The 24504-nt window shown below is 39.5% G+C and overlaps 2 pseudogenes; both read left to right on the top strand.

Annotated features, from left to right (window-relative positions):
* The first annotated feature begins 249 nt into the window (after window positions 1–249).
* LOC149207340 (UDP-glycosyltransferase 89B2 pseudogene) lies at window positions 250–7665 on the top strand (annotated as a pseudogene).
* Window positions 7666–10979: 3314 nt separating this feature from the next.
* LOC149207339 (alanine--glyoxylate aminotransferase 2 homolog 1, mitochondrial-like) overlaps window positions 10980–24504 on the top strand; it is a 35460-nt pseudogene continuing 21935 nt past the window's right edge.

Below are 24504 nucleotides of genomic sequence, written 5' to 3'. Positions count from 1 at the left end.
ATTTCTCTCCTCAGAGCCTGGAATATTCCTGAAAAATCTGCATAAAGATACCCTACTCTAACCAACGGTGTCTGCATCAAATTATCCCGACGAACCAACGGTGTCTGCATCAAATTATTGTTTGACTACACCGTTCTTGGCGTTAGATAGGGGTTTGGTTGTCCAGGCTGTTGATCAAACGTCGAATTTCCTACAAAACTTGTCCAAATGTAACAATAGACCAGATAAATTATTTGCCTTTACCCCGTCGACATTCGCCCTTCACCCTTCTCTCTGTATTCAAATACTGCCCTGAAACACAAACCTCGATCTGTAGCTCAAATCTGAGTGGACTGCAATGGCAAAAAACATGGCGAGGAAGCCTCATGTTCTGGTATTTCGATTCCCAGCACAGGGCCATATAGTTCAAATACTACTCTGAAACACAAACCTCGTTCTGTAGCTCAAATCTTACGTGGACTGCAATGACAGCAAACCGTGCGAGGAAGCCTCATATTCTGATATTTCCATTCCCAGCACAGGGCCATATGATTCCCCTGCTCGACCTCACCCATATACTCTCCTGTCATGGCCTCTTCCTAACGGTCCTCACAACTCCTCAGAATCAACCCCTCTTGGAATCTCTTTTGCACAAAGCCTCTGCAGAGAGTCTTTATATTCAACCTCTTATCATTCCCCTTCCTCCCACCGAAGGACTCCCTCCAGGATGTGAAAACATGGCTCGGGTTCTTCCTCATCTCATCCCAGTCTTAATGTATTCCTTTAAGGAACTTGATCATCCAATAGAAGATTGGTTCCAACAGTAGAAGAGTTCAGATGGGTTCGGCCCTCAGGTCTGTATGATCAGCGATTTTTTCCTCGGATGGACTCATGACACAACTGCCAAGCTCGGAATACCCAGGATAGTATTCTATCCGCTTAGTGCTTTTACTAGTTCTCTCAGCCATTCTCTCTGGAAGTTCATGCCTGAATTGCTCGAGTCTGGGGATGATATAATCCATTTCCCCGAATTTCCTCATCCAACTAGTTTTCCTAGGTGTCGGATCTCCTATTTTGCGCAAATCTACAAGAAATCAGATCCTGTATATTATCATTAATTTGAATGTGAAAAGCTGGGGTTATCTTATCAACACTTTCTATGATCTAGAAGTTGTTTATATAGATCATCTGCACAGGGTTGTTTCTGGTAGGCATGTTTGGTCTGTGGGTCCTCTGCTCCCTCCTGCAGTTTTCGAGGCGAGGCAGAGAAGAAACAACATTGAGAGAGGGAAACCCCCTTCAATCGATGATTCGGTATGTGTTCAATGGCTCTACTTGTGGAAAGAGAAGTTTGTTATTTATATTTGCTTTGGCAGCTAGGCTTGCCTTTCAAATAAACAAATCCAGGAGATGGCAGCAGCGCTGGAGGCCAGAGTCCTTCATGTGGGTCTTCAGGGATCCTCCAAGGTTTTGAAGAGAGAATGGAGGGAAGAGGTCTGATAATTAGAGGCCGGGCACCTCAGCTCTTGATCCTCCCACACCCATCTGTGTTGGAAGTTTGACAACTAATTAAGTAAATTTGGGTAAAATGTAACTAGTTAGTTTTATACCGAAATAACAGTTATGTAACAGAGGAGGCTTGTATAAAACTTGTGAATGCCTGAACAATGTAATCGTGGAGAATCATTGTTGAATTAATAAAGATTCCAATCCCTTGCCCCGTGGATGTATACCCTGTCAAGGTTTTACCACGTAAATCCTGTGTGCTTATGCGTGTGTTTGAATTTAGTTTTCAAATCTGTTATATGTTTTTCTTTGACAATGTATAATTGAATGTGTGTATTTTCTTTCCTCATTATTTCCCTATTCGAACAACAAATGGTAGCAGAGGGTGAGCGTGAATCTGCCTGTGGTGAAAAAACAATTTCAGCGTAGAGCAACTGGATCACTGCGTGGCTGAGTGTTTGGTTGAGCGTAGAGTGTGCCAGAGCTGTGTATCAGAGCAACCTGCCTTGCGTAAGAAGAGAAGGACCTGCTGCGTGAAGTGCTGCCCATCTCTGCGTAAGAAGAGAAGGACCTGCTGCATGTTAAGCCTCTGCGTAAGAAGGAAAGGACGCTGTTGCTGGCGTGAGGACCATTGAGGGTGGTTGCGTGTCTGCAAAAAAAAAAAAGGTGCGTGAAGGGCTGTCCTGAACCTGCGTGAAGAGTTGCGTGGAAGGCTATAGAACCAGGTAGAGCCTGCGTGAGAGGACGCTGCCAAACCAACATGAGACCCCCTGTGTGAGTGTGCTGCATGCGTGGAAGATTTGCCTGCGTGCTACCTGCGTGGAAGCGCCATAGAATCAGGCAAACCCTGCGTGAGAGGACGCTGCCAGACCAGCGCGAGGCCATTGCTGAGCTGCCAGACCTGTGTGAATAATCTGAAAAAAAAAATTTGCCAGACTTGTGTGAAGACCAGCGTGAGGCCATTGTTGAGCTGCCAAACCCTCTATCGTTGACGCTGTCAAAGTTGCGTGAAGGATTGAAGCCTGTTTCTGTGTGAAGGCTCAGATGTGCAAGGAGGCTGCTCACTGTCCTCATCAAGAAGAACCGAAGTGCCCTCTGCTGCGTGCTGCCATAAGTGCTGCCAGAGGCCTGGCTTGTGGAACCAGGTAATTTTTTTTGTTTTGAGAATTTTTCCCAGAAATTTGAATTTGGAGGAAGAAAATCAAAGAAAGCCAAGAAATTTCTTTTTCCAGAAATTTGTGAAAGACAAAGGGATGGATTTATTTAAAATTGAAGGAAAGTAAACAAAGGGCTTGAAAATAAAAATCTGCTGAAGGGTTGTTTAAACAAAGGGTTTGAAAATAAAAGAAAGGTTTTTGAAAATAAAATTGGCTGAAGGATTGTTTTTTGGGGGAATTTTTTTTTTTTTTTTTTTTTTTTTATATACAAAAAGTTTTTTGAAGAAAAATATAAACCTTAGTTGAAAGACTGAAGATTGAAACCCTAGAAAAATGGCCAAGATGTCGAATGCAAAATTCGAGGTGGAGAAAGTCACCAGAAAGAGCAATTTTGCTCTTTGGAAACTGAAGGTTATGGATCTGCTTGTGCAACAAGGGTTGCACAAGGCATTGGATGGGGAAACTAAGAAGCCTGCAACCATAACTACTTCAGACTGGGAGGACTTGGATGTCTGAGCTCTCAGTACCATCTAGTTATGCCTGGCGGATGAAGTTCTCTTCAATATTGTTGAAGAGACTACAGCTTCAGGATTGTGGGAAAAACTGGAAAAACTCTATATGACAAAGTCATTAACCAACATAATTTATCTAAAAAGACAATTGTACAGTCTTCGAATGAAAGAAGGTTCAAAAGTTGCAGAACATTTGAATGTTTTTAATACACTTATATGTCAATTAACAGATATGGAAGTTAAAATTCAGGAAGAAGATAAAGCCATAACCTTGCTGTGTTCTCTGCCCGAATCATGGGATCACTTCGTAACTTCAATCAGCTTGAGCACTGCTGATTCTTTGAAGTTTGAATCAGTGGTGGGAGCTCTCCTGTCTGAAGAAGTACGAAGGAAATCCAGTACTGAAACAGCTGCATTAGAAGCCATGGTAGCTAGAGGACGCTCAAAGGAAAGAGGAGAAAACCTAAGGGGGTCTTCCAGATCGAAATCGGAGGGAAAGAAGTGTAAGGCAAAATGTTGGCACTGTAATAAAATTGGACACTTGAAGAAAGATTGTTGGAAACAAAAGGAATCCGATAACCCGAAGAAGGAAGCGAATCAGGTCGATTCAGGTATGATAGACGAAGTTTTATCTGCTAAAGAATTATGTATGATAGATGAAACTTCCCCTGAATGTAATGTCTCTTAGGGTTTAGATCGCTGGTTGTTAGACTCTGGTGCTTCTCATCACATGTGCCCACATAGAAATTGGTTTACTTCGTATGAAAATGTAAACGGTAGTTCTGTGTTTATGGGTAATAATGTGTCATGTCAGACTGTTGGGATGGGAAATATCAGGATTAAGATGTATGATAACACAGTTAGAACATTAACTAGTGTTAGACATGTACCTGATTTGAAGAAAAATTTGATTTCTTTAGGAGTGTTGGATTCAGATGGTTGTAAGTTTACAGGCCATGATGGCATCTTGAAAGTCTCTAAAGGAGCCCTAGTGGTTATGAAAGCAGAAAAGGTCGGAAATCTTTACAAGTTAAAAGGAAGTACTCAGGTCAGTGAAGCAGCGGTTGCGTCAGAAAAGGAAGAAGCAGGTACTCGTCTATGGCATCAGCGATTAGGTCATATGAGCGAGAAAGGTCTTCAGATACTAATGAAACGTAAATCTCTTCCCGATCTGAAATCCTTGAAGTTAGATTTCTGTAAACATTGTGTGTATCGAAAATAATGTAAATAGAGATTTAAAGTTGGAAATCATAATAGTAAAGATATTTTAGACTATATTCATTCTAATCTGTGGGGACCATCCCCTGTTGTGTGATATGGAGGGGCTCTATATTTTTTAACGTTTATTGATGATTTCTCCTGTAAATTTTGGGTCTTTATGCTAAAAAAGAAAGTTGATGTATTCAATGTCTTTAAACAATTTAAAGCAATGGTAGAGAAAAGAACATGCAAATCTATTAAATGTTTAAGAACTGACAATGGTGGTGAGTTCACTTCAATTGAATTTGAACAATATTGTAAGGATGAGGGAATTATTAGATACAAAACTGCTGTTTATACTCCTCAGCAACATGGTGTTGCTGAACATATGAAACATACTCTTATGGAAAGAGCCGGAAGCATGATCAGCAATGCTAACTTGCAAAGGGAGTTGTGGGCAGAAGCAATATCTACTGCTTGTTATTTAGTTAACAGATCACCTTCAGTAGCAATTAATTGTAAAATTCATAAAGAATTTTGGATAGGTCATTCTTCTGATTATTCACATTTGAGGATATTTGGCTGTGATGCTTATTCTCTTATTCCTAAAAATCAACGTTCAAAATTAGATCCAAAATCGAAGTGTTATATCTTTGTTGGGTATGACTATGCAGTGAAAGGATACAAGTTGTGGGATCCTACATTGCGGAAGATAGTCATTAGTCGAGATGTAACATTTGATGAATCTTCTCTTTTAAAATGAAATGTTGAAAGAATTGAACAGGAACAGGTATCGCCAAATCAACGAGTTCAGTTGGAGGCTAGATTTTTCGGTGACAGTGAAAAGGAAGGAGAGACTTATGGAGAAAAAGGTGTTGAAGACACAAAGGAAGCCGTTGAAGCTTCTGAACCAGTTCAACAACCAGTCGCTCTAAGAAGGTCTACAAGGGAAAGGAAAACTCCCAAAAGGTATGAAGATTCTGCTTCATCTTTTGCTTTGATTACTGAAGATAGGGAACCTTTTTGTTATTAGGAAGCAGTAGATGATATAGATAGCGAAAAATGGAAAATGGATATGGAAGAAGAAATGGATTCCTTAGCCAAGAACAATACCTGGGATCTTGTAGAGCTTCTTGAAGGGAGAAGTGTTGTTGGATGCAAGTGGGTCTTCAAACTGAAATGAAAAGTTGATGGATGTATCGAAAGGTATAAGGCGAAACTGGTAACAAAAGGGTATTCTTAGGTTGAAGGTATAGACGTTCATGAGATTTTTTCTCCAGTTGTAAAACTTGTTTCTATTCGTACTGTGTTGGCACTAACTGCGTTACTTAATCTTGAGTTAGAACAGTTAGATGTTAAAACAACTTTTCTACATGGTGATTTGAATGAAGAGATATATATGGAACAGCCAGAAGGTTTTGTACAAGGTCACAACAGAAGATTAGTTTGCAAGCTCAGGAAATCATTGTATGGTCTGAGGCAGTCTCCTAGACAATGGTACAAGAAGTTTGATTCCTTCATGGTGAGCCAAAACTTTATAAGAAGTGAGTATGATCATTGTGTATACTTCAAAAGTTTCAATGGCATATTCATTATCTTAGCTTTGTATGTTGACGATATGCTTATTGCAAGCAAAAGCATGGAAGAGATCAACAGGTTAAAGGTTCAGCTCTCTAGGATGTTTGATATGAAGGATCTTGGAGCAGCAAAATATATCTTGGGCATGGAGATACACAGAGATAGGAAAAATGGTAAGCTTTGTTTATCACAACTGAAATATGTGGAGAAAGTACTTGAAAAGTTATCTATGAACAATGTGAAACCTATTAATGTTCCACTAGATTCCCATTTTAAGCTTTCTTCGGTTTTGAGTCCTAGAACTGATGAAGAAAAGCAATATATGTCTCATGTACCATATGCAAATGCTGTAGGCAACTTAATGTATGCGATGGTATCTACAAGACCTGACATTTCACATGCAGTTGGAGTTGTCAGTAGGTTCATGGAAAATCCAGGTAAAGAACATTGGCAAGCAGTGAAATGGGTGCTTCGATATCTAAGAGGCACAAGTGACCATTGCAACGTCTTTAATGGTAGTGAAGGATTAGTCTGCAGATATGTAGATGCTGACTATGCAGGTGATGTGGACAAAAGAAGATCTACTACAGGTTATGTATTTACTCTTGCAGGTGGAGCAATTAGTTGGATGTCAAAGCTTCAAGAAATAGTTGTGTTGTCCACTACCAAAGCTGAATATATAGCTGCTTCAGATGCCAGTAAAGAAGAAATCTGGTTAAAGGGTCTGCTCGATGAGATTGGAAGGATGCAGGAGAAAGTGAATGTACTTTTTGATAGTCAAAGTGCTATTAACTTGGCACAAATCCTGCTTATCACAGCAGAACCATGCACATTGATGTAAGGTATCATTTTCTGAGACATGTGATCAATGGCGGAAAAGTAGCTCTTCAAAAGGTCCATACGCGTGAGAATTGTGCAGACATATTCACAAAGCCAGTTACAGTAGAGAAGCTGTGATGGTGTTTAGCTTCTCTTGGCTTGTAGAAACGATGATGAATGGGCATGGGCAAGGGATTAGGAAAATTGTTGTCAAGGTGGAGTTTGTTGGAAGTTTGACAACTAATTAAGTAAATTTGGGTAAAATGTAACTAGTTAGTTTTATACTGAAATAGCAGTTATGTAACGGAGGAGGCTTGTATAAAACTTGTGAATGCCCGAACAATGTAATCGTGGAGAATCATTGTTGAATTAATAAATATTCCAATCCCTTGCCCCGTGGATGTTTCCTTGACACCCTGTCAAGGTTTTACCATGTAAATCCTGTGTGTTTATGCGTGTGTTTGAATTCAGTTTTCAAATCTGTTATATGTTTTTCTTGGTCAATGTATAACTGAATGTGTGTATTTTCTTTCCTCATTATTTCCCTATTCGAACAACATTCCGTTGGGGGTTTTCTTACCCATTGTGGGTGGAATTCTACCCTGGAGAGCATCGCATTGGGAGTCCCACTGATAGCATGGCCCATGACCGCAGATCAAAACTATAATGCCAGGTTATTGGTTGAATATATTAAGGTTGGTGTAAGGTTTTGTGAAGGTGCCACTACAGTGCCCAACATAGATGACTTGAGAATTGCAGTTAAAAGATTGCTAGCAAAAGAAGGAGAAGAAATGAAAAGAGTAGAGGAGCTAAGCAAGGCTGCTAGAACAACAGTGCAAGAAGGGGGAACCTCCTACAGGAACATCGAAGCCTGTGTGAGTGAGGTCAAGAAGCTAATCCTGCAGTCTTGTTAATCTCTAGATACCAGAGTAGCAAGCTTAATTTCAAAGCATGATGTCTTTTGCCGATGTTCCTTTCATGGAATCAAGATAATACTTGTGGCTGGCTGCCATTTGCAGTTTGATTTTCCCCTTTCATGTATTGCACTGATATTGGCTGTAGAGTTCCTCTTTAGAAAATCTGTTACTGCAAAACTTTGATTTCTTCTTTCTTGGGTACAAACACAAAAAAATATTGTTAGTTTACAAATACATATTAATGTTCTGGGCTATAACCGTAGGGCGATCAAATCTGATCTGCACCACAAACTCTTGGTTCTGAAAGTTATTAGGGTTTAAGATTGTCACTAATCTTTCCAAGTGCCATTATCTTGACAGCTGCTTTGATGTGGCTACAGTAGGCTAACTGCTATATGCCGAAAACACTTTCAATGTTAAGCCAATTCTGCTCCTTTTTTTGAGGAAAATTTTAACTTTTCTATGTTTTTATTTTTTTATTTGAATTTGGTGATTTAAATTTTAGTGAGAATTTTTTAATTATTTAATATATATATATATATAATTTAGTAACTTAAATTTATTATTTTAATATATATATATATATATATATATATTTTTTTTTTTTTTCTTTTTTTTCTCTAATTTTTTTGTAAGTTTGGTAGGATTATATCTTTATCATGTCTATTTTTTTCACTTGGATTGGGGGTAGCACAAGATTTGAATCCCAAATTTCCAGTTTGGTGAGACTTCATTTTCAAGACAATTGCCAATTAAACTATCCATTTTTTTTTTTTAAACTAAAACATATTTAAAAATATATTAAAAAGACAAAAATTTAAAATATTAAAAAAACTTAAAATATTTAAACAAATACAATGAACATCATAAATTCTTTTACAATTTAGAACGATTTGTTTTTCTCGGTTTCGAATATAAGGGGAGGATAAATGAGAAGAGTAAGAAAGATGAATAAGAAGAGTATTGATAATAATATTGTTTTTCGGATTAATCACATTTATGAGATTTGATTAACAAACCAATTAATATAATTTATCCTCAAAATAAAAATATAAAATCTAACCAAAAAAATATTGATTCCTAATAAATAAAATTTATATAAAACTCCAAACAATTTACAAATATCATTTTCTACGACGTAAAAAGTATAAATGAAAACACAAATAAATGAGAACAGGGTTGATATCTAATAAATGAGATTTATATTCAAATTTTATGGAGACGATGTTTAACTATAAAGGTTTATGATAAAATTCCATGGAGTTATTCGAAGTGTTTTTTTAGGGATAATATATAATCAAATTTTATGAAGAAAATATTATGACTGGTCTTGAAGAAGGTTGGAACATTTTTTTTAATTGATGATATTGGCAAAATCATATTTATATATTCTTCATGGAAATTATTTCTATTTTTTATGAGAAAAAATCTTCCTGTTCTTGGAGTTTCTGCATATGTGTTATATGGTTTTCTAAATATATATAATTTTATTTTTTAAATCAGGTTAAAAATAATTTAATTGAAAAAATATTATTTAAATATAAATATTATATAAATGTTATAAGATTGTAAAATTAATATAACACATATGCAGAAATGTTAGATTAAGATATAATAAATGTTTACGAATTTAGAAATTTGTTAAGATAAAGTTGATATTTCATTTTATAAGATATAATATTAATTATTTAATTTAAAATATATTTTATTTAATTTGTAAATTAACAAAATTAATTTGTAATATTGATAATAGTTTTATGGAAAATATTTTGATAAATAATAAATAGAAATAGTTTTAAATTTTTGTTTTATGGTATAAAATATGACATGAATTAATGAATAGAATAATTTTTTTCAATTAAAAAACCACTTCAAAAAGATTGTTTTTTTAAATATGATTGAAATTCTCTTTCACATATTAGTTGTTTTTAGTGAGGCTTTTTGGAAGTTCTTTTTGGGTGGATTTTTCTGGTTTAATTTCTCTAAAATCTCAAAGTAACTCATTGAAATCACAAGTTTGATGGGTAATCCTGCACAATAGAAGTGTCCTCGGGGTTTTCCAAATAGTTTAAATAACACAAATCAAGATTTGAACACAAATTTTTCTGCGGGATTTTGGCACCACAAACTCTAAAAAATTGCACTAAAAACAACTCCTATATAAATAATTTGCAGCAAACAACACATTGTTGAAATGCTTTAAATGTATATATATATATATATATATATATATTGCTTTCTTCACATATATATATTTATTGTTTTTAAAATATTATTTGCCAATTCTATATTAAACATTAGAGAAATTACACATTTCTTTTTTATAGGATTAAAAAAAAGGTTATTAGCTAAATATTTTCTTTCCATCTCCCTTAAACACATACACACAAAACACGTACAAAGTTGATATAAAAACATATATATATATATATATATATATATATATATATATATATATATATATATATATATATATATATATATATATATATATATATATATATATATCTCTCTATATATATATATATATATATATATATCTCTCTATATATATATAACATTATGTTTTATTTTTATATTGTATAGTAGGAATTATACATTTCTCTTGTATTGGGTTATAAATATATTTCTCAATTCTAAAAAATTATCTATAACTTCAAAAAAGTATGTATGTTTAATTTTTTTATACAAACATAAAATTATATATATATATATATATATATATATATATATTTTTTTCGTAAATTAAGTAGTTTTTTTATTACTATTTAATTACGTCATAAGGCATTTCCTTGTGGGAACAACTCCCCTCTTGCACACTTGTCATCACTCTGTGCCGTTCGATCCATCTTTAGACGATTGGATTGTGCTTGTCCATTGATTTGATCAGTTGCACCGAACACAGGCGGTTGCTCCTATTTGGACATTTTCTGTTTTCCCTTTGCACAACTATCATATTGCAGTCGACCACATTCACGGTGAGTCGTGTCGGTTGGATCCAAAGGCGACAAGTTGTTAATTTGATTCGTGGAGCGAGGAGATCTCACTGCCCTGACTGAATTTTGATGAGCAGGGTTTGATTGATCGAGGTAGAGAAGGTAAAGATTATGGATAAAATGGAGTGGGTTATTATGCAACATCTCGATCTGTGGCAGGTCGCTCACGGAGTCAAGACCTTACAAGATCACTATGGGGCCTTTCACCATACACAGGCTTTACTTGCCATGACAGTGGGGTCGTACATCGTCGAATTTGATGCTTTAACTGGATGCAAGCTTTCAACCATAGATATTGGGGCATCGGTTCTATGAATGGATTACAATCCAGCAGGTGGCCATATTGTGATTGCAGTGGTTGAGGATGGCATGATTAGATCTTGTTATTTTGACACAGAGCACACCTTTGTGCTATATTCTCTAGAAAAGAGAATAAAGAAGGTGATTCCTGACACAGAAGTGCATCCATTCAGTCCTCTACATGCTCGGCAGAGCTCTGCCCCAGAATCTCATACCCTGAGCTTCGTTTCTGTCAAAGCTTCCCTCAAGGCAATGATGCCAATGGACCAGGTATACTATGCTATATGTATACTTTTATTTTTATTACTTGTAGCTCAGATTAAGGAACTAGGGTTTAATGAAATTTGTCCAAAATGCAGCTATAGATTTTGGTCTCTAGTCCAATGATTAATGAGGGGAAACCCCTTGTTTCTAGTTCAGATTCCAAGAGTACCACTTCCCAAACAGCCACAAAATATACATTCATCAGTTGGAAGGTCTGCTCTGCAACCAAACCCTCACACAAACTCAGGTAAGGTCCAACAATTAAATATATTGTAATGAAAATTACTGGGTTCATCAAGTGTGAGCAATGTCCATGGCAACCCTAGGTCTCAACCCCACAGGTAACTTTGATTTCATCTTTATATTACTTATGCTACACGTATTTCTAGGTCTAGCCTTCAACTCACTCGTTGCTTCTCAATTGCAGGTAAACTTGTCGGTGGAATTACCTAAAGGAAAGGTTTCATGTTTTCTCGAAATACCCAGGTTCTCATACAACCCTCTAACATGTATGTTGCAGGTTGTCGATTATTGGTTAAACCCTCCAAGGTTCCAGTCACCTACATATGATTTTCAGTTCTCTGAGGACTATAGATAAGGATTTGCTATCTGGCCCAGTTGCCATGGAATTTTTGGATTGGTTAAGGAAATTTACCCTCAAAGGAAATTTCTCTTTACTTAGATTGTTGTCTTATACTCTTGTTAAGTTTCTGAGGAAGTGTACCTGCATGAACTTGAGACCCATAGGTTTTATGAGCATTGGGATTGTTTTATGACATATAATTCCATTTAAAAAGAAATCAATAAAATTTTATTTTTGTAAACTGCTTGACAGAGATTTCCATGAAATCATAAATCGTTTTGAATTTAGTGTTAGTATTAACAATCGTAATTCTCCAGTCCTTGTCTTTAACATATTAGTGTTATTAATTCATCGGGTTGAACAAATCAAGAAATGGATTTTTAAATTGGAATGAGATTAGCTGCAATTTTGATATATACCATTTTCCTGACAGTTTACACTACTACATGGACAACTATGTTATGCTTCCACTGACATATGAGCGTGACATTTGTGGGAACTGTTGAAGTTGGAAGGGCACCTAAAAAGATAAAGACAAATCTCAAGAAACCTGTTGTTAATCTTGTTTTCCATCCATAGAGCCCACTCTTGTATGTTGCATATGCAGACGGTTTTTTCAGGGCTTACAACATCTAGACATTTGTAGTTCATTATACTTCACAGATTGATAATTCTATCAGGCTTGTTGGAGTTGGAGCTTTTGCATTTCATCCAACGTTGGGGTGGGTTTTCATTGGTGATAGACATGGTTTTCTTATAGCATGGGATGTATGTTGGGTGTGTGTTATATTCTTTCCATGACTACCCCACGCATTGGGGGGGGGGGAGGTAGCCTCCCCTGTACGTTGCATCGGGCGCAGTGGGGAGGGGGACTGTAGCCCCCCTGCACGGGGTCTGGGGCAGCACCCTAGGAATTTTTTTTGGACCCTATATTAGGTGGACGGACCTACCTATGGTTTTTTGCATAGGTTTCGCACATGGTTTTGGGCATGATGGTTTTATGTCCATGGTATTTTGTAGATCCGATCAAGGGAACTACGGTTATGTTCTAATCTAGGGTTAATGGATTGGGGTTTATGGATGCTTCGACACACACACACACACACACACACACACACACACACACACACACACACACACACACACATATATATATATATTGTAACATTGAAAGGAATATAATGAAAAATCAATTTGGTAGTCCTGGTTTTGGGATCTAGGGGAAAATATTAGTGTATATTTGTTTTATGTTTTATGCTCTCGCCATTGTTTATTTTCTAATTTTAGAATTCGTATGAGGTAATTTTTGTACGGGGTTAAAACCTACAATGGATCAGTGCAAGAAATACCTAATATGATTGGAATTACCCATGTGGAATCAAATCCAATTGTTGCAGTTGCATGGCATTCCTTGAGGCAATTTCTCATTACACTCTCTAAAGATGGCTCTTTACATGTTTGGAGTACTTGTATCATTATCAATTCAAATAGGCCACCAATGCTTGCTAACTTCTTTGAACCTACTAGGATTGAATCAATTGACATTGCCAAAATACTCTCTCCAAATGGTGGAGAAAAAATTTACCCACTGCCACGTATCAAGGATTTGCTTGTACATCCTAAATTGAATTTATCTAGTCTTATTTTTGAATGTCGCAACTGGTGATGATCTCAAAGGTAGGAGTGTCTCTGATCCGGATTTAAACAGGAACGCAACAAATTACAGAGATAACCATATACACAAAGATGCAGCGGAAATAATACTTCATTTCATTAATGGAAAATACTGAAATATGCTTACAAACAGAAATGGCAATAAACTAGCTAGGGCGATGGTAGCTTATCTCTGAGAAGAGATGTGATGGCTACATGCCTCTGAACTGTGTTACAATGAGGCTCGAAGGCCTATTTATTGTTGAGAAACAATGGACAACCCTTAACATTCCAAAACCTAACCCTAGGAGATGAAACGCCAAACTGTGGGCCCCGTTTGGGTAAATTGGTACATCAACTTCCCGGGGTCGTAACTTTGGCATACGATCTCCGTTTGACGCGTACAATAGCTCGTTAGAAAGATCTATCCGAGCACTACCACTTTGGAAAGGGCAACATCGGTCCATGGACCCATGTTGCCCCCAGATTTCCCAAAAAACGTCGTTTAGGGCCTCAAAACGACTCCGGAAGTTCAGGACCCGAAAAACTGCTAAAAATAGTAAGTTGTGCTACAATTAAGGAAACTGAAAATGCTGAGAAAGACAATGGTGGGGGTCCAGGTGGACTTGGCAGGTGGCCACCAATATCCACCTGGATCATTCCTCCCCCCTTAGGAAGCAATGGTCCCCATTGCGTTGAGCTCCTCCATGAGATGAGGAAACTTCTGCTGAACTTGTTCCCTGGTGAGCCACTTGCCCTGCTGAAGGAGTTGGCCCGCTTTGACAACTCGATACAGTTGGATATTCTGTTGGTGAGTGTTCTTGATCTGTGTGTCCATGATCCGATCAGTTGCAGCTTGTTCCATGCAATCTGGATTTAATTCTGTGGGTTTGAGCTGTTCTGCAATGTCGGATGTGTCTAGCAATGGTGGAAAGTATGGCCGAAGGCGGTCCACATTAAATACTGGGTGCAGGCCAAGGAATGGGGGAATGCTGAGCTCAAATGCATTGTCTCCCATAGCCTTAGTAATGGTGTAAGGACCATATCGGAGTGGTCTCAATTTCCGATAGGCTCCAGTAAGGCGTTCCTTTTGCAAATGCAACCAGACTTTGTCGCCCACCTGAAACTTGTGTGGCACCCGATGTTGATCATGTCGCTGCTTGTACTTGGCATTTGATTTCTCAAGAATGTCATGGACCTGCTGGCGAATATGTTGGATTCGCTCAATGAAGCTGGTGGCCTTATCTGTTTCGGACTGGACATGAGCTGAATTCATGTGAGTAGCTGCAAGTGGCATGGCCACATCAATGGGGCATAGTGGCTGGAATCCCAAACCCACCTGAAAAGGGCTATGGCCAGTGGAGCTGTGAAGAGCTCGGTTGTAGCTGTGCTGAACGTAGGGGAGGCTCTCGTCCCATGTGCGTGGATGCTTTGAGTTATACATGCGCAGAATGTGCACAATCATCCTATTGACAACCTCTGTCTGGCCATCAGTTTGAGGATGGAAGGCTGTGGACTTCGTGAGTTTGGTGTCCAGCATTGACCAGAGACTGGACCAAAAGGTGCTGAGAAACCGACTGTCCCGATCTGAGATGATAGACTGTGGGATCCCAAAGTGCACCCACACTCGTTCAAAGAAGAGTTTAGCAGTGGCTTCTGCTGTGATATTCTTCTTGCAGGCCATCATAATGGCCATCTTTGAGAACCTGTCGACGACCACAAAAACACAGTCATTTCCATGCTTAGTGGAAGGAAGGCCTGACATGTAATCCATGGAGATGGATTCCCAAGGTCGACTAGGGGTAGGCAACGGGGTATAGAGGCCTTGCTTCTTAATGGTCGGTTTGGCAATGGCACAGGCAGTACATGATCGGATGTACTTCCCAACATCCTGTCGAAGATTCGGCCAATAGAAATAGTTTTGCAGTACTGCCACTGTTTTCTCGACCCCGAAATGCCCAGCAGCCCGACTGTAGTGTGCTTCCCAAATCATCTTGGCACGCTCGCTTGAAGGAACACAGAGGTGACCGAGGTGGCATAATAGGGCATCCTGGAGGTGAAAATCTGCAACCTGCCGACCCTCCAAGAGTGTCTGGTATGTGTGGCCGAATTCTGGGTCGCTTTTGTAGAGAAGTGGCCAATCAGAAGTCTCGTGCCCGCAAGAGTTGAGCACGGTGGTTAGCGCCATGATCGGTGGTCGACTGAGGCAATCTGCAACATTATTGGTGCTGCCCTTTTTATACTTGATATTCAAGTGAAACTGTTGCAGGTATGTAGACCACTTCTGATGGCGATCATTCTGCAATTTCCCTTGGGTCTGTATGAACTGCAGAGGTCGGTGGTCTGTGTGGATGACCGTTTCCTTCCCCAAAATGTAATGCTTCCATTGTCGGCAGGCCTGTACAATGGAATACATCTCTTTATCATAAGTGGGGTACTTCCGGACTGTGTCTGAAAGTGTTTCACTGTGATATGCCACTGGATGTCCATGTTGAGTAAGGACTGCCCCAATAGCATAGTCAGAGGCATCTGTCTCGACCTCAAATGGTTGTTGTAAATCTGGTAACGCGAGCACTGGTGCCGTGCAGAGGCGATCCTTCAACTCCCTGAATGCCTTCTGTTGAGATTCAGACCAAAAGAATTTTGCTTTCGCCCCGCCCTTGGTGACTTGACTCAAGGGCCAAGAAATATGAGAAAATCCCAACACAAACCTGCGGTAGAAGTTGGCAAGACCTAGAAAGCTGCGGAGCTCTGTTAGAGTGGTTGGAGAGGGCCAATCCCGAATGACTTGGACCTTGGCTGGATCGACATGCACCCCCTGTTCATCAATGATGTATCCCAGATACTGAACCTCGGTCATGCCAAAAGTGCATTTCTCCAAATTGGCACATAGCTTGTGTTGCCGCAGTGTTTGGAGAACCTGTCGGATGTGGTGGAGGTGCTCTTCCCAACTCTGGCTGAAGATCAGAATGTCATCCAAGTATACTACTACAAAGGAGTTGGTGAATGGCCGCAAGATGTCATCCATTAGCCTCATAAAGGTTGCAGGAGCATTCGTCAATCCGAAAGGCATGACCAACCATTCGAAGAGGCCCTCCTTGGATTTGAAGGCAGTCTTCCACACATCTGAGGGTTCAATTGGTACCTGGTGATATCCTGACTTCAGATCGATCTTGCTGAAATATTTCGCCCCCTTTAGTTGGTCTAGGAGGTCATCAATCCGCGGGATCGGGTACCTATTACGGACAGTGATCTTGTTCAGCGCCCGATAGTCAATACAGAGTCTCCACGTCCCATCCTTCTTCTGTACCAACACTATCGGGCTCCCACAGGGCGAAGAACTCGGACGGATGTGACCTTTCTGCAGGAGCTCCTGAATCTGTCTCTTGATTTCATTGTTCTCCAGAACGGAGCGCCGATAAATTGGTCCATTGGGTAGCGGCGCACCTGGGGTCAGATCGATGGAGTGCTTGACTTGACAGTGCAGAGGAACCCCTGCCGGGGAGGTGAAGATGTCTTCGTACTCCTCCACAATCTTGTCCATCTGTAGCTGCCGTGCAGAGGAACCCCGTTTGGAGGCCGCGGCCACTGTCTTCTTCTTTCCTTGAGGGCGTATCATCAGGAAAACAAATTTCCTGGTTTTGGAAATGATCTTACTGCATTGTTTTGCAGTAATCAAAGAGATGGCGGCAGGTGGTGCTACCTCTGGTATCCTGAACAACTTATTTCCCAATGTAATAATAACAGCACGGGGCCTTGATTCATACACAGCATGTCGCTTCCACAAGTATGGTTGTCCTAGTAATACATCACAAACTTCAAGGGGAGCAATGTCACACAATACCTCATCCGTGAAGGGCTTGATGTTGTATGGAAGGCGACACTGCTGGCTCACGCGAAGATCTCGCCCTTGGTGAAGCCACCCAATGGTGTATGGTTGTGGATGTGCTGTGGTCGGTAAGCCCAACCGCTTCACGACCTCTGCCGAAATGAGGTTCTTTTGACTCCCGCTATCAACAATGAACTGTATCGGGGAGCCCTTTACCCACATCTGGGAGTGGAAGAGACGCTCCTCCTCCTCTGGATCTTCGGGTTCATTTTTCTGGATCTTTGCGGTAGCAACAGTGGCGCTGGGATCCGCATCAATGATCTGCTTCCCTTTTTCATACCCCTTATCGGGTTCTGACTCAGAGTCGGAACATGCATCTGATTCTGAAACCTTTAGCTCAGCCACCAGTGACTGCTTGGCCCGACACTCACTTGTGTTGTGAGTGGAGCTCTTATGGAACTCGCACCATTTTCCAGTGTCCTTTCTCGGCTTCGCGGCGTTGCTCTTTGCTTGCAGCTTCGGCTGGTTGTCTTGGGTTGTCCCGCCTTGGCTTTGTCCTTTGTTCTGTGGTTTAGGGGCACCTTTCCCCTGCTTTGGATTCGCAGATCCAAAGTCTCGCTTCTTTTGTTTAAACTTCTGCTCGACCTTGACGGCATACCGGTATGCTGCGCCGAGCGAGGGGATGTTTAAGAACTGTATTTCTTCCTGGATGTACTTGTGCAGGCAGCCACGGTATTTGAGTATCAAATGTTGCTCCGAATCCTTGATACCCAACTTTGTGCGAAGGGTATGGAAAAGATTGGTGAACTCCGGCACGTCTTGGTCCCTTCCCTGCCGCAGCGTGGTCCACTTTATGTATTCATCCTCATAGCTTCCGACAGGGTAGTACTGCTCCTTGATGGCATCCCGGAACGAATCCCAGGTGGGTGCGGCTGAAAATAGTGAGCCAGTACTTTCATCCTTCTGCTCGCAGTAGGTTTCCCACCAGTCCTTGACGTGGGGGGCTGCTTTGAGAAGAGCAAAAACAATCTTTTCCCGACTCGAAAATTCATGAACAGAAAAATAACCCTCTAGCAGATTTAACCATTTATCTACGGCATCGGCGTCTATCTGACCCTCGAATATGGGGATTTCAAAATTAACTTGTACCTTAAAGGGTGTGGCGTTTCCAGAGGAGCTACTGGAAGCCGATGCGCCGCTTCTGGGTAGCCGCTGAAGGATCTGCGCAAAGCTGTCCATCATCGCGTTCTGTTGTCGCTCGAGCGCTTCTTCGAGCAAGATTTTGATGGGATCTCCTGCCCCCTCGTCTTTCTTCTCGTCTGCCATGGGAGGCCGTCGGGATTTGCGAGGCTGGTCTTGCAAAGGTTCAACCAGTTCAAGCCCTAACTCCTTATATCCCGACCTTGTTGGGGACATGCAAAGAAAAACAGAGAAAAAGCAGACCGCTCTGATACCACTGATCCGGATTTAAACAGGAACGCAACAAATTACAGAGATAACCATATACACAAAGATGCAGCGGAAATAATACTTCATTTCATTAATGGAAAATACTGAAATATGCTTACAAACAGAAATGGCAATAAACTAGCTAGGGCGATGGTAGCTTATCTCTGAGAAGAGATGTGATGGCTACATGCCTCTGAACTGTGTTACAATGAGGCTCGAAGGCCTATTTATTGTTGAGAAACAATGGACAACCCTTAACATTCCAAAACCTAACCCTAGGAGATGAAACGCCAAACTGTGGGCTCCGTTTGGGTAAATTGGTACATCAACTTCCCGGGGTCGTAACTTTGGCATACGATCTCCGTTTGACGCGTACAATAGCTCGTTAGAAAGATCTATCCGAGCACTACCACTTTGGGAAGGGCAACATCGGTCCATGGACCCATGTTGCCCCCGGATTTCCCAAAAAACGTCGTTTAGGGCCTCAAAACGGCTCCGGAAGTTCAGGACCCGAAAAACTGCTAAAAATAGTAAGTTGTGCTACAATTAAGGAAACTGAAAATGCTGAGAAAGACAATGGTGGGGGTCCAGGTGGACTTGGCAGGTGGCCACCAATATCCACCTGGATCAGTCTCGTTCTCTCGTGAAGTGAGGAAACAACTTTTTGTGGTTCTGAAAAGTACAAGAGGATCACCAGTTGCTGTTATTAAGGAAAAGTTGTTGTTACTGGGACCAATAGGCATTTTAGCAGATCATCATCTCTAGATGCAACTGCAAGTTCAATAGGCGAAAGGTCAAAATCAGCTTACGATTTCAGATATTTCCTGGAATGATTTTCTCCATAGCCATATGTTGGAGGAAGATGAAAAGAGTGGCCCAATATCATGCTTGCCACTTCTTACTATTGCAGACACAAGACATCAACTTGGAGACATTCTCGTGTGCTAGCCATTGCACTTAGATCTCAATTTTTTCAACTAGGAGCAACGTATTTTGCATTACCCAGCCAGGGAATTTTTTATGGATGGATGCAACTTCACTGCTTATAACCTTTCGACTGGAGAGTACAATATATACAAGAAAATTTCCCCAACGTTGTTTCAAAGTTGCAGGCTCTTGGGGGAAATGAATTGTATCCAAAGCGAATGCTATACAGTGAAAAGAAACATCTTTTTCTGGTTGTCTTTGAATTGCATGATGCAATGAATGGGGTTGTTATATATCGAGACCTTATTGACTTTCAAGCTGCTGGTGAAAAAGTGAACGCTTTTACAGGGTGAGACGAGGCTTTCATTGACCCTACTAATAATCAATATGCAATTCTCGATGATGATAAGACTAGGCTTACTTTGCATTTCATGGAAGTGAGTGCCAAATATCTTACTGTGGGAGGTACAAGGGAGGCCAGGAGTAATGGAGAATTAGATCCAAACTCATTTTCCGAGTCTGGTTCAATGAATAATCAAGCTCCTTTGCAGTTTATCTTTGAAACTAAAGTTGACGAGATTTTCTCTACACATTTAGAGTCAACAATTTTGTATGTTCACTTTGGAAGCCATATTGGGCTTGCGAAATTGTTTGCTTCTACTTACCATATTTCTAGTGATCATGGTCAATATCTCTCTACCAAACTAGAACCGGGGAAATCCATCAAACTTAAATCGAATGAGACAATACTTTAGGTTCAATGGCAGGAAACTCGAACATGAAAAGTTTCAAGAATCTTGACAACACATAGAGTCATGATTGCCTCTACAAATATTGAGATTTTCGCATGTAGTTCATCCTGCTTTGATAAGGGTTTTCCTCCATTCAGATCTTTGTTGTGGGTTGGTCCTGCACTTTTATTTTCCACTTCGACTGCAGTAACCAGTGAGTTAGAATATGGCCTAGGTGCTTATGAAAAGAAAATGTTTCATAGGCATAGATCTCTTGTAACCCATTGAATTTAATTTATTTTCATTAGAATGTTATTTGCATGCATGATGTCGGTGGCATCAAATCTGAGCATCTAATAGATGCACTATCACTGAAGCAAGTGCAAGAGAAAATTAATCAGGTCTTATACAATGGAAAAACAATCTGGCGTGCTTGTTTAAAAGGAGGAAGAACAAAGGTTCTTGTAGGACATGGCTTGGGTCATGATTTGCAATGCTTGACAATGGAATATCCTGTTCATTTAATTAGGTAACTTGGTTATATATGTGTATGTGTTGTTTCCCACCCATTATATGTATATGAGTATTCATAAAATATCAACTAACATAATCAAGATTGTTTCAGGGACACTTCTAAGTACACACCACTACTTAATAGTAACAAAAACGAAAATTCACTGAAGTATCTCATTCAATCATTTTTAGGGTAAATTAGCACGCTGTAAGCTTATTTTTTGCTACAAGTCTTATGCAAGAATGTTTCTTAGAACACCAATTTATTGAACAAGATTTGTCGACAATACATTGTTTAAAAAATTAAGGACACCGTGCCCTTTTCAATAAAATTGATGTTATTTAAAGTTTCAAAAAGAATGAATCATACATTGGGTTAATTGTTTGCAATGCTCGGCATAACAGGTACAATATTCAAAATGGTTCTCATGATCCATATGAAGATTATGTGGTAGCGATGCATCTTTACAAGAAAATGTGCAATATTGACCATTCAGTTAAGGAGCACCTGACTATAGCTAAATTTCCCATTGACAATATCTTTGCAAATTAGAAACAGAAAGATTTGGAGAAATTGTCACCTGAGACTTTGCTTAAAATTTCACAATCAGGCTTCTATTATTGGTGCTTGGATTCTAGGCGACAAACGCATTAAATTTTAGACCCTTTTATAGCCACTCTGTATTGGACGCACTGTGTATCTTCAAAGTAATCTAATTCATGGGAAGAAGGCAAAAGCACCATGTATTTTCAAAGTCATCTAATTCATGGGAAGACTACAAATGCAGATTAACTTGTAGATATAATAAAAATATTTTGAAATTTGGACACACAATTAGAATTGAAGAATGTGTTTTAAAAGTAACAAACTATACCAAATTGTTTTCTATAGTTATATAAATTAAATGACTCATAAATGTGTGTGTGTGTGTCTATATATATATATATATATATATATATATATATATATATATATATATATATATATATATATATATATATATATATATATATATATATATATCAATTCATAATCATAATTAGAATTCATGCAATTCGATGTCGATACCAATGCCATCTTGCAGACCTCCCAACGATGATGGTGTGATGATTAATGGCATTTTGATAGCTAGCCAGAGCCAGAGTCAAAATCAGATTGTGTGCGACTATACATTTTCTCTGCTACTGCATTGCAAACCTCCTCATGATGAGGGTGTGAGAGTCATAGGTGTTACATTCCTTGTTGAGAATCAAATCTAGAGCTTGGCTTGGGATGGGGATGCTACGACATGATGCCTAAATTGGGTTCTACTGCAACCTTAATAGCTACCCACAAGGATTTTTTTCTATTGCACTAGACTGTGAGATGGTCGACAGTGGTTGGGATGGAACCCTTGACCTTTGTGCACAAGTTTTCTTGGTTGATGAAGATGAAAATTTGGTCTTCCACAATTATGTCAAGACACAAATTCCAGTTACAGATTACAGGTTATATTTTTCATTTACAACTTCTTTATTTAATTTTGACTCGGCACTTTCTAAACTTATCTCATTTGAATTATGTTAGGTCGCATTGCATGACCAAAGCACCTAATTGATTATGTTATTTGTAGGCATGATGTGAGTGGCATAAACCTGAGAATCTAATAGATGCACTGCCATTGAAGCAAGTGGAAGAGAAAATTAAGCAAGCCTTATACAATGGAGAAACAATCGGGTGTGTTCGTTTAAAAGGAGGAAGAGCAAAGGTTCTTGTAGGACATGGTTTCGATCATGATTTGCAATGCTTGGCAATGGAATATCATCGTCATTTAATTAGGTAACTTGGTTATATATGTGATCTGAAATGGAGCAGATTAATAATGTTGTGCTAATTCCCCATTCAGAATATAAAAATGTGCTTGAGGTTGTACTTCAAAATAACAAGTAAAAACATGAATTTTATGTGTGTTTTACTTAAGTTAGTTTCATGAATAAAACTTAAAACACGAAACCAAAACATTGAATGGAAGCATATATCAATCAATAATACACCAGCCATTGATAAAGGAGTTCACCCCTCCTGGGCTACATCTTCTTGGATCAGCTCTAAAGACACGACCCCTTCTCATTATGCTCAAAATTCTTCAGTAAGAGTACATAAGTGTGCTGACAAAAAGAGTGGGTAGTTTACCCTTTAAGGAAACATTCTTCTGCAAATAAATCTCACTCTAAACACAAGACAACTTATAGTTAGTCATGAAACAATCAACAAGCTAAGGGCTCTCAAATCAAGACCCCATACTCCAACTTCCAAGAGAATAAACAATACTACAATCCACTTGAAGTACTTAAACAAGTATCTTTCTCCATACACATATAGAGAAAAGAGAAAATAAAGCTAAAAAACTGTTGTAATGGCTACTGCAAAAAGCACATGGAGGACGAAAGACCCCTGCAAGGTCATCTCCATCTTGTAACTCCTCCATAAACTGAATCAACACTCTGGTTGACTAGGGCACCCATAGGCTTCACTTTGCAAAAATTCTATCCAGAAGTATTCCTTTGATCCTGAAACTTGTTTCAGTCAGTTCAGAATGTCCAAAAATGAATATCTAGCCTCCTTTTTGTGTCCCATTCGGTCAAAAATCTCCTTATTTATGACTTTTGTTAGTCTTTCCACAATTTTCTTCTCCAAATCTGGTTTACCACCAGTTAAATTCATTATCCACAGTTAAAACTAGCAATTCCGCTGAAATCGGTGGTCCTGCCATCTTTCCCGCCTATCTCGCGATTAAGGGCTGAGTGGTCACATGTAGAGTGGCGGTCCAGCAGAAATGGCTATGGTTCCACAACTCTATCAGATATCACAACCGCAATCGACATTGCCGGGGTTGATTCCTATACATAGGACTTAACGCATTGCGACATGCGATCTAGAGATGTGGCATACCCGATGATTTATAAACTACAACTCTAAAACATATCGCGTCTGGGACTTATCGCTTTTCACAATCGATGGATAACCCCAATCCCAAACAACAGGCACTCTGCGATACGTAGATTTTCCGTGATTATGAAACAAAACATATAACATATCACATCTAGCAGTCCTATCGCAATTGACAGTTTCTCTTGGTTGATATCAATGTCCATACACTGTGATATCAGCGGACCTGACGGGGTTATAAACTAGAATCTAAAGTCGCATAGCATCCGCGATGTCCTATTGCATTTCGCATAGATGGAGAACCAACGGTAATGTAGTGCGGGACTTTATGTGATTGCGACATGTGATAAATCACATCGCTATTGCTCTTGAACCGGGGCCGATTATTAACTCCTCCTATATGTGATTGCGATATAACATCACAACCCATCATGCCAGGGGCCAATTCTGCAACACCTTCCCCTTCATCAATTGCAATTTCCTTATCGCATCGCAACCCTTCCTGCTCGGGGGCCGATTTATAATTCCGACATGCCTTTTGCTCCGATATGTGATATGTGAGGACCAATGGAAACTTTCCACTTGGCGCTTCCCCATTCACTGGGACCTTTTCCATGTCATCCAATCCTGCCGCGTGTCCAAGTCAAACCTGAAATTTGACT

Source organism: Pinus tabuliformis, chromosome 1_2 (assembly GCF_031772625.1).
Source record: "Pinus tabuliformis cultivar Carrire ecotype Pingquan chromosome 1_2, CPIR1, whole genome shotgun sequence".
NCBI classification, from domain to species: domain Eukaryota; kingdom Viridiplantae; phylum Streptophyta; class Pinopsida; order Pinales; family Pinaceae; genus Pinus; species Pinus tabuliformis.
The sequence above is the reverse complement of the archived record's forward strand: the minus strand, read 5'-3'. Positions and strand labels throughout refer to the sequence as shown.